Source organism: Pundamilia nyererei, unplaced genomic scaffold (genome assembly GCF_000239375.1).
Source record: "Pundamilia nyererei isolate P.nyererei 1_Seehausen unplaced genomic scaffold, PunNye1.0 scaffold00249, whole genome shotgun sequence".
In the NCBI taxonomy this organism is placed as follows: domain Eukaryota; kingdom Metazoa; phylum Chordata; class Actinopteri; order Cichliformes; family Cichlidae; genus Pundamilia; species Pundamilia nyererei.
This window is the reverse complement of record NW_005187650.1, coordinates 721,909-732,432: the sequence shown is the minus strand read 5'-3', so window position 1 is coordinate 732,432 and position 10,524 is coordinate 721,909. Positions and strand designations below refer to the sequence as shown.

General features: G+C 42.6%; 1 protein-coding gene across 2 annotated transcripts in view; it reads left to right on the top strand.

Annotated features, from left to right (window-relative positions):
• The first annotated feature begins 1,496 nt into the window (after positions 1-1,496).
• gabra3 (gamma-aminobutyric acid type A receptor subunit alpha3) overlaps positions 1,497-10,524 on the top strand; it is a 103,756-nt gene continuing 94,728 nt past the window's right edge. For both annotated transcript variants that reach the window (XM_005749572.1, XM_005749571.1), the window contains exon 1: positions 1,497-1,916. The gene's annotated coding sequence lies outside the window, so the exon portion shown is untranslated. The remainder of the gene's footprint in view (positions 1,917-10,524) is intronic.

Here is a 10,524-nt window from a genome sequence, read left to right as displayed (position 1 = left end):
GCTGATTCATCTTTGTCCGACTAATTAAGAAAAGCAGCCCAGACGCACACACACACCTCAGTGTCGGTCTTTCCAGAGTTTATAATTATTAGCTGGAGGACATGATTATGCCGGCTCAAGGAATTTTTGGGGGGAGGGAAATAAAGCGAACTATAAAGCACTTGGTGACTGCAGAAAGCATGGAAATGGCACATTGTGCTCAATTCATTTTATCGCTGTGGGAAAGAAGTGAAGCAGATGTGAAATGTTCTCGGCTGGTCCCCTTTTATGCGAGGCGTCGACTTTTACGCGCACATAAAACAAACAAACAAGCTTCCGCGGCTTGTGGCGTCCGTGATGTAGACACCCGAGTGGGGAACGTTATAGCTCTGGGATGCGTGGCTGAGAAGCAGCCTGGATCCTGTACCAGCGCTCTCTCTCCTCAGCTCACATGCTCCTTTGAAGAACTGGCCAGCACCTCTCTCTCTTTCTCCTTCCCCTCGCCCACAGCAGCTCCCAGCAAATCAAGTTTATTACAGCCTCTAATTACAATTACAGTCTCGAAGGGCTTCACAATGAAACAATAAATGAAAATGATAAATGAAAAAGGCACACCACCCCAACCTTAGACCCCCAGTGAGAGCGGGGAGAAAAGCCTTTCAACGAAACCTAATTAGGGACAAGATGCGAGATGCCTTAGGCTGGACCACACAGCGAGGAATTCCCCTCTTTCCAGGAAAGCAGTGGTGGATGTAGTGAAAGTTTGTGTAGTGTATTTCGTTTAAAAAATAATAATAATAACAATTTGCTGACTTGGTGTTGCACTGTTTCCATTTTGCACTGTTGATGTAAGCAACAGATAGTAGATGAAGACTGACAGGAGGCACAATTTGTGGTCTTTTTTATTGACAGAAATACAGAAGTGTGCGGATTTGTACTGTGAACTGTGAAAAAAAAGGTTCTTATATCGCCTGCAGACTTAAAATGCAGGCTTCACTGGCAGGTCACTTGCAGCAGTTTTGTCTGTTCTTGACAGATTTGTGTATGGCACGGCACACCCAGGAGTTGCAGAGTACAAGAGCAGTCTTGTACTATTTGCTGCTGACTGAGCAGAGGTTAGAGGTGGCATTACGCGCCATGCAAAAAGGGCACCTTGTTCAAACAGAGGTTGAGACGTCTTGTGTTCCTACTGCCTTGCCCAGATTTTTCCCATCTCTACTCCTTGATCAGACCACAACATCCCCCCTCCAAGGTCACAGAGTGGGGATGATCTGCTCCCATTTCCTACCACTGCAATGACTCAGATGAGATTGCTGTATCACTGTCAGCAGCAGCTCTTAGGCTTGGCATCTCTTGTCTGTCGCGGTTGGACCTTGGGCACCTGCGTCAGTGCTCAATCCGCCGGAGTAAGTGGGCCCACTCACTGCTGCCTCTCGCCTGGGAGGTTGCTGTGCAATAACTGCACAAGAGGAGCGGTGGGGGGCGGTGTGTGTTTTGGGGGGCTGGGGGGGAGAGCCCCCTTCCAGCTGTCGGGAACATCAGTGACGAGCTGATCAGTTAACAGTGAGCCCTCCCGCAAACATCCACGCGGGATTTGATCAGCGCGACAGATCACCCCTCCTAAACCAGCCCCCGGGTTCAAGGTTTGCCCCTCCCGCCCAGCGCCAATCTGAGATGGGCAGAAGGAGGGGGCGGGAAGGTTAGTTTGAAGAGGGCAGAGCTCTGCGAGAGGACGCCGCTTCCCCCCGTTATTTCACCGCTGGATTAAAAAAAAGAAAGAAAGAGAAAAATTATCCAAATCCAGTGGCCGGTAACAGCTGAGGGAGAAATCAGTCGGACCAAACGGCAGAACCTCATCAACTCCAAGGAAAGCCAGGAGTGAGAGAGAGAGAAGACACACACACACAACAGCAGGAACATCATCCTCATTGCTGCTGGTGAGACTGTTGTTATTTTTCTTATTATTAGTCATTACCTCTGCTGTGTCTTCTGTGATGCGATTTTTTTTCCTTCTTCTTCTTCTTGTTAAGATCTCGCACACGTCGCCGGCAGGATAATTGCCGGAGACGGTTGCAAATGGGCTCAGCGGCAATGTTTCATTCACATGCAACAACTGCTGTTTGTGTAGCTACCGCAGTATAATTGATGGTTTAACAGGTCTCCCCTCGCATGCTGAAGTGGAAAGGATGCACGGTGAGGGGGATGCGCGGCTTGCATGCGACTAGCTCTGGCTCTGCTCAACCGCGACGATTTCGCCCGCGAATTAAAGTAGTAAGCAACAAATGTGAGGGGGTTGTTTTTGTGGAGATACACCTGTCACAGGGGTGGTTGAATTTTATTTATTTGTTTGTTTATTTAAAAGCTTAGGTCGACTTCTAAGGACAGTCAAAATAGCAGCACAATGCGACACTACTGCTTGAGCGGCTGTTACTTTCCCTTAATGGGCAATTAGCGGTGAAGACGCGCGAGACGTTTCTGGTAATGATTTTAAAAAAGAAGGGGAAAAAAAAGCCGCACCTGCACAGGAACTCCGGGCTCGTGCTTTGACCCCGCGTGCTGGGAATCGTGTTCGGAACGAGCTACCGCAACCTGTGACAAGACTGTTGAGCACAGGCTAACTTAACCTTGGATTAAAAACCGTCTTCCATTAAAGCGAAGGGTCTCAACTCCACCGCCAGTGAAATAAACACCACTGCGGTTTGTCTTTTATTAATATCAGTATTTTTTTTTTCTTTAATTCACCGGGACTGACAAGTTTACCAAAAAAAAAGCAGATTAAGAGATGACGACAGTGGAAAAACAGTTCCATGTGCATGCGCGTTTTTTATTTCTTATTTCAACGATTTTCTTGCTCTTAATCATTTAAATTCGGCGTAGTTGTGTGCTTTTGCCGTAGCGCAACACGAGAGGGAACACGACTATCTCTTTCGTCATCCTCTCTGTCAGTTAGCCACGCGTGGTTTAGCTTATGGAGTGTCAGTGGGCGCACATGCTGAGCGATGTCCAGCTGGAATGATGCAAATGTAATAATGACATGAGCTTCCCAAGTGCACAAGTAAATCCAGCAATCCCAACCCCTCTTTAAAATCATGTGAAATTGGGTCAACACACACAAACAAGACACAATTAGAGAATTTGCATCTCCTGTTTGTTTGCTGCCTGAGACAAGGGTGACAACAAATGGTATCCATGCTGTCAGAGTGCTGAATGGAGTCCCTGACAGGGTAGTCCTTTGGTTCTGATCTTTTCCTTTTTTGTAATAGACAGTGTGGCACCTTTTCAGACATCTGCTCCTGCATGTCTTTTTTTTTTAGTGTCACGGTGAAAAGGTTAACAAGCAGGCTCCATATGCAGACACACGTCAGGAAGAGCTGTGGTACACCTGCATGAATCCTTGCATTCATCTTTTCCACGCTTGAATCCAGCCTGTGTCAGAGGCCAGGAGCTGGTTTTAATTGCCAGACCTGGGAGGCGTCGCTCAAGCACAGCACTGAATGGTGCTCATCCTTTCCCTCCCTCACCCTGATGTTGCCACGTTTTTTCAGGCGTTTGCTCCTCTGCAACATCATGCATGAATGTTTTTTTTCTTCCTACCACACCTCATGTTTTGATGTGATGCACAGTCATCCGGCTCTCAGTCTTGCACGCTACAGGGCTCGTAATGCGATGACGCCCGTGAGTGTGACCACAAGTAAATGACTTTTCTCAGCCAGTTTCTTCATCTGTTGAGACATACGGAGAGAGAGTCTCCGCACACACACACACACAGAACCCTTTTCGCAGTGCATGGGTGTGTGGTGAAAAAGGAAGTAAACTCAGATTTATTGTCCAGCAGGGAATGTGTCAGCCAGAGCAGATTTTGTTTGAAGGAGAAGGTGCTGTCTCATCCGAGAGCTACAGATGGATGTGCCGTGCTTGTGTGAGACTTGTGTGAACCCGTCGCATCTGAAGTGATTAGAGAATCTGTTTTGTAATTGCTATTGTTGGGATTCAGCGTGCAGATGCAGGCAAATAAAAGACAGAGGCAGACTGTTGCAGGGATTTGCATTATTGTTACTCGAGGCACCGTAAGACGTGATGCAGTAAAAATGCAAAGTATCTTGAGTGATTAGAAAATAAATGGGGGTAATGGCTCCCAGGGAAAAGTAGTATAAGTGTTTATATGTGTGTGTATGTATATATATATATATATATATATATATACACACATATAATTGTGAGTTTGTATTTTGTGAGCAGAAAGAAAATAATTCCTGCATAAATAATGGCGTTACCCTCCACTTCACTGAATTTCCGTACAAGTTAGTCTTGTTTTTGAGATGGCAGTGTGTTCTGAGGTTCCACCACACAGGTCAAGTGGGCACAGGAGTCAGGCATGATGCAACGCTCAGAGGATGATAATGATAACAGCTGACAAGAGGTAATCATCAGAGCCATCCACATACACCGAAACCTCGACCAGGACAGTGTCAGTCACGACCAATAAGCTCTGAGGGGAAATTTTACAGCTTGGCTCCACAGAGTGACAGTGATGATGAGAGGTGGAGCAAAGCAGGACCATGGGAAGGCAGAGCAGGGTTAGCACACAGATTCTGGATGCTCTCCTCATCCAGGAAAAGCCTAATGTTGTTGTTTTCGATGAAGTCAAGAAATGCAGTATGTTGAAGCTGCTGACTTCTTTTGTCTTAACTTTTTTTTTCTTTGTCTGCATACTTGGAGCTTCCAAGAATTGAACTTGCCTTAGTCTTTTTCCCTTAATGTGAGATCCAATCATTTCCCCATTTCTGTGCATGAGAGACGATTAATCACAGAAGCTCCGTTCACACAGGAATAACGTTACCACCAGACGCCCGCTGATTTATGCTAATTCCCATGATTGTCACTGATTTTCACCCTGCGAGCAGTTGCTCCTTTAAATGTAGTTTATGTTAAAGCCTCCGCCAGTGCGGTGACTTTTATTACTGTATTTTTGGCTGAGACAGAACAGTCCTGACGAGGATGATCATGTGTGGAACGCAAATCCCAGTCATTTATTTAGGAAGTAGAGAACCGCCTGCCAAGGCTGCATAAAGCATTTTCAACAAGTGCATTATGAGCAGAGCAAATTATCATCTGCTGTTTGATAAAAGACTGCAGGAGCCCGAACTGTAGTTGCGCAACGCGCCAACAACAATTCCAACTTTTCTTGTTAGATCATCAGAGGTCAGACATGATGTTTTATTTTTTGGATGATTTCTTTTTCTTTCAATTGAGCCGTTTTTCATAAAGGCTAAGATAACCTTTAGACGAACATTCAGCATGTTGCAGGATTCGGTACACTTCTATCTTTAATGAATTCATTATTTTTTTCAGTGTTTCCAGCTGAATGGATTTGTACTGGTGGGGTGGGGTGGTGGATATAGATGTACGCACAACAAAATCAATATAATCAGCTGCCTCTCCAGTGAGTCTCTTATCTTGCGGATGGACTCCACCTCCACCATGTTTGACTGCAGCTGGTGATGATATTCGCCACAGTTCACCCATCTGCTGCAGGTTGGCCTTAAAGTGGCTCTCCAACTATGAGTGGAGGATCGCTATCACCAGCTGCAGTCAAAGATGCTGAAGTTGGAGTATGTTTCTCTGAGGAAATATTCGAATGATATCAGGACAGCTGCAACAGCAACCCGGCCAACAAGACAGAGAAAATACTAAAAACACAAAACATTCAAATGAGTGATCTTTAATTTATCTGAGCAGTGTACCCAAATGAAGTCTGTGTCAGGCACACGGTTACAGTTAAATGAAACGTTCTTCAGCTTTGGAGTCTCTATATAATCTGTATGCTGTAATCCCTGAAATAAAATTGTCATTTAGGGACTTGAATGCATAAGAAGCTGAAGGTTGTATAACATATAGCGTCACCTTGCTCTGACTTATTTTCACCCACTCTTCAAAACCCCACGCGTCTTTCACACTGTCAATGACCTTTAAGATTGACAGTCAAATCTTTCAAATGTCAGAATCTTCTAAGAGCCTAAAGCTTCATATTGGGACCGCCTGTTCCTGAGAGGCAGACTGTCTTTGCAGGTCCTGAGATACTCATAAAATGTCAGCGATTGTTATAGACATTCAGGATCTGAAATGGTGTTTAAAGAAGGATACTTTCTTTCTTTATAACTTTAAAAATGCGTGTGTCCGCTAAGAAATTACCTAAGTCATGCATTTATTTCATCATCTATCAGTGGAAGGGATTTAAAGTATTAAATCGGGGCTTTTGATTGAGGCTGGCAGTCGACTAAAAGGTATTTTTGGCTTTTTAAAGCAAAGACATTGAGTAGCCTGATTTTTGGTTATGATCCAGATAAGCTGAGAAACATTGCTTAAAGGTTATTGGCAAAGACGGCAAGTGTACTTTTCATGAATCAAGGTGCTTGGTAAAAACTGCAGTGAAGTGTAATGTGTGCAGAGGGAGTGGAGGCACACGGGCAAAGATTTACATGACTACATAAATTTCTTGCACACTAGTTCTTGTCTCCTGTCGTGCATGTATGGAATTTAAACCACACACTTAGAGACGCAGAAATAATTCAGCCCCAGTCATCTCTGCCACAGGTCTGCCTTGATTGCAATTATAAGTGTGATGCTTCAGGTACCGCTTTTGTCACACACGCTTCCATGAAGCTACACCATCAATGCAGCTGTTGCCCTGGTAACATAGTGTTTTCAGCTGAAGATAGTGGGGATTATTGGGAACCAAAGGTCCTGAGGGGTGAGAGAGAGATGCTTTAATTGTCTCTTCTTTCTTCCTTTCTTTCTTTCTTTCTTCCTTTCTTTCTTTCTTTCTTTCTTTCTTTCTTTTAAGTATTATATTTAAGTATTTGACTATTTTTTTTTACTGTATCAAGTGGGACTGTGTGTGGAACATCAAGATACAAGAGATCAATGTGAAGGGCATGCACGTTTGTTCATTATTATGTAACATCCTGGTGTTTGCTGCTGTAATTCTACTGGCAGTTCTTTTATGCATATTTTTGACTGAGCTGTTAAATAAAAAATAAAAAATAAAAGCAGAATAATCAAACACACAAGAGCAAGGGCAAAATCTGACTGTGCCCTTTCATCTAGATGGTGCCTGTTGAGTTTGGGCTTTGAACCAATTTAAATGGCTTCATATTATCTACCAAAAATGTGTACGTGCAAATGACCCACAGACGTTTTATCTAACCCTTCGCTGACTCGAGGCTTGGCACTGCCCTTAAGATAACACTTACTGTAGGCCTCAGCTGGAATATTGAATAGCATGGAAAACAGTACTATTTTATCCTCTCACTTAATTCTTTTGCTTGTGTTTAGTGTGGTAGTAAAATACCTTCGAGTTGCAGAACAAGCAGTTTTAAGATGACATCTTGGGCTTTAAGATACAGCGTGCTTCATTCAGGTGTCACTAAAATTTGATTTATCAAGAATATATAGCCCGACTGATATAAGATTTTTAAAAGTTATACCGATATTTGGTCCTTTAAAAAATCAGATATATCAACTAATACTTAAATAATGCAGTAATGTGTAAGTAATCCAATGACTAGTGTAACAAATGACTTTTTCTGCTGAGTAATTAAGTAATTTATTGCATTAAATGTGGAGTAATATGTAAAACATTATTTAGGTAGCGATTAATCAAAACTCATAACAAAGTTGAAGAGTAAATCTTTACTTATCGTCCATTTTCAAAGGTTTTCATGACGTTTTCACACAGCCATCTCACTGTCCAATATACATTATTCTTTTCTGTAGCCTGTCTCTGCCTGTCTCTGTAGCTTGTTTTGGTGTGTGTTGCCCTATTGAGGAGACAGTGGCTGTAAGGATCTTTCTTGACTATAATGGAACTGGGTGCCATGTTTTTGTGGTGTTCGTAAGTTTTTAAAAAAGAAGCAACAACTGCAGTAATATCTGTTTTTTAGAAATTATGATCAAGGTTCTCAAAAAGTCCACAAACCTTTCCATGGGTGGTTTCATGTGAGAACTATTTTATTTAAATGGAGCTACATCTGGCAGTCAAGCAGAGCTTACACTTAGCTAACATTAAAGCTCAGTCAAAGGAGACACACTCATCATTTACATCCTGTCAGAGTAGTCGAAGCATGAGCATCTTGTCATTGGTTAATGATTGCTTTCTTCTCCAGAGCAATATTGTTTGCAAAAGTGTTGTAGTTCAGTAGTTTATACATGAAAGTACTCACTGCAACTTTGTGGTCTTTTGAGAAACTAGGTCAAGATTTCTAGAAAGAGACGTTGTTGCTGAGTTTTTAAAAATGTAACTTTTTGGTGCTTTGAGCTCCCCAAGCAACTGCCATCACATCCCATTATATCTGTACAACAGATAGACCCAAAACTGGGCAAATTGCAGCGAAACAATCTCGATGGATAAATGGCGCTAAAGGCGAGGGGAAAATGTGTAAATCATTTTGGTACCGTGAACTGTCCCTTTAAGACATAGTCTATGCAAAGTACTGTAAAGATTTCTATGTGATTCAAAGCATATTTGCATGCAGACAGTTTGTCTTTTTGCTCTCTGAGACCATAGTGTTTATTGTTTTTTATCACAAGCTGCCAGATGATTGTGTCTGGTTTTATTTAATGTGTGTAGCTTTTGGCCGCCTTCATGTCATCTCAGCCCACACTGTATTACACCAGGTACCGCACAGTAAAAATGTATTCTTCACAGATTATTTTACATCACTGTTGCATTGCCGTGCACAAACATAGAGTCGGTGTCATTATAGCTGCTGAAACATATCTTTAAGATGCACAAGGGGATTTTACAGTTTATATTACAACATAAAGTGTTCCTGTCAACAACTGTGACTATGAGATTTCTCGCCATTCGCCACAGGAAATTTGTTAGTCTAGGTTATAATGCCTGACAAACATAAATGCCTTAAACAAAGGGAGTCATTTAGGGATAAGAAATGCGACATCCTGAGAGCCGTCAAAGCAGCAGGGATGCAAGAAGAATAAATATCAAAGATGATTTTTTTTTTTTTTTTAAGAAAAAAGCTTTAATTGTGACACGATCTTGCTGGAAAGTGGCTCATAAGTTTTCGGAGCTCTGACAACAACAGCATGGTCACCTTTAGTCTTTAACCTTGACAGAAAAACTGTCAGGTTGCTCCTGTCTGAGGATTTCAGGCTGCACACCGAGCCATAAGGCAGCTTAAGTTCAGAGACAAGCCAGGGCTAGGTCATTCAAAGACTACTAAACATTAGGAGCTCTAAAAAAAATCAATGCTAAAACAGGCGTCCAGTGAGATGGTAAAACAGAGGGGATGCTCCTGTCCTTTCACTTTAGTGAAAAGCTTTCAAGCAGCTTAGACAAAGCAGGCGCTGCAATATTAAAGCAGTCATTGTGAGCACTTAAAATGCTATCTAGATATTTGAAAGATCATTTTACTGTGTTTTTTATTGCAGCTATAAATATTCAAAACTTACTGAGAGGCAACAAAAAAGCAAGCATGGATTTTCTAAAATGTTATGGCTTCACAAACACTTTTATCAAGAGACAGTGCCACTTTATTAGATTTTGTATTTGCCCATGAAAGTGCATTGTAGACACAATATACATCAAAAACAAAATCTTTTATATCGCAGGTTTTCGCTGTTTGGTTGCAGCCTGCCACAAGCTTTTATTGATGTGATAGTGCATCTTGCATAAAAAATATATACTACACTAAAAACACTTTTATGAAACCTTTATACAAGAGCCAAAGGAGAGACCTGTGAAGGGTTATTCACTGTGAAACTAGGGCTATACAAACAGCAATCCCAGCTGTCAGCAGTGTCAGTTTGTCCTCTAAGAGTGATGGGAGGGTAGTGATATTTATATAAAACAAAGCCTTTAACACACGATGTGCACAAATGTGAGTAGCAAACCCAACTGTGGAAAAGATGATGAAAAGATGATGTTTTTCTGTAATCAGCAAGAATACCACTGTAATGTCCCTGAGCTGTGGAGTCAGACCTTGGCTTTGCCTCGACACATATCCATGAAAACCGCAGACAGGCAAGGTGACAACTTTGCTGGATTGAGACGCCCACCTTGAATAGGCCTGACTTCTTGCCAAGAATGTGAACACAGTTCCCTGGGAGGACAGAATGACTTGCTGTGGTGATTCTGTCCTCCTGTAAAACCTGTCGTGAGTGACCCCCAGATAACGTGGTCATTTCTGCTACGTGTTTAAAATAGGAAGAGCTGGCAGTCCTGCAAAGATGCAGTACATTTTCTGTCAGTGGAATTATATAGCTCAATGATTCTGTTGTCTTAACTGGGTGGCACAGTGGTGGAGAGGACACTGTTGCCTCATCCCTAGAGGGTTCCTGGTTCAAACCCCACCAGGCGGAGTTTTCTCCTGTTCTCCTTGTGCCTGCAAAGGTTTCTTCCAGGTACAGCTTCCTCTCAAGATATTGTCTAAGCAAATTGGGGCTGTTGATGCATATTCACAGTTTAGCGTCACGTCAGTTAAACTTGTGGGATAGAGTTGGCAGAGGGGTTTGTTAATCAGTTTC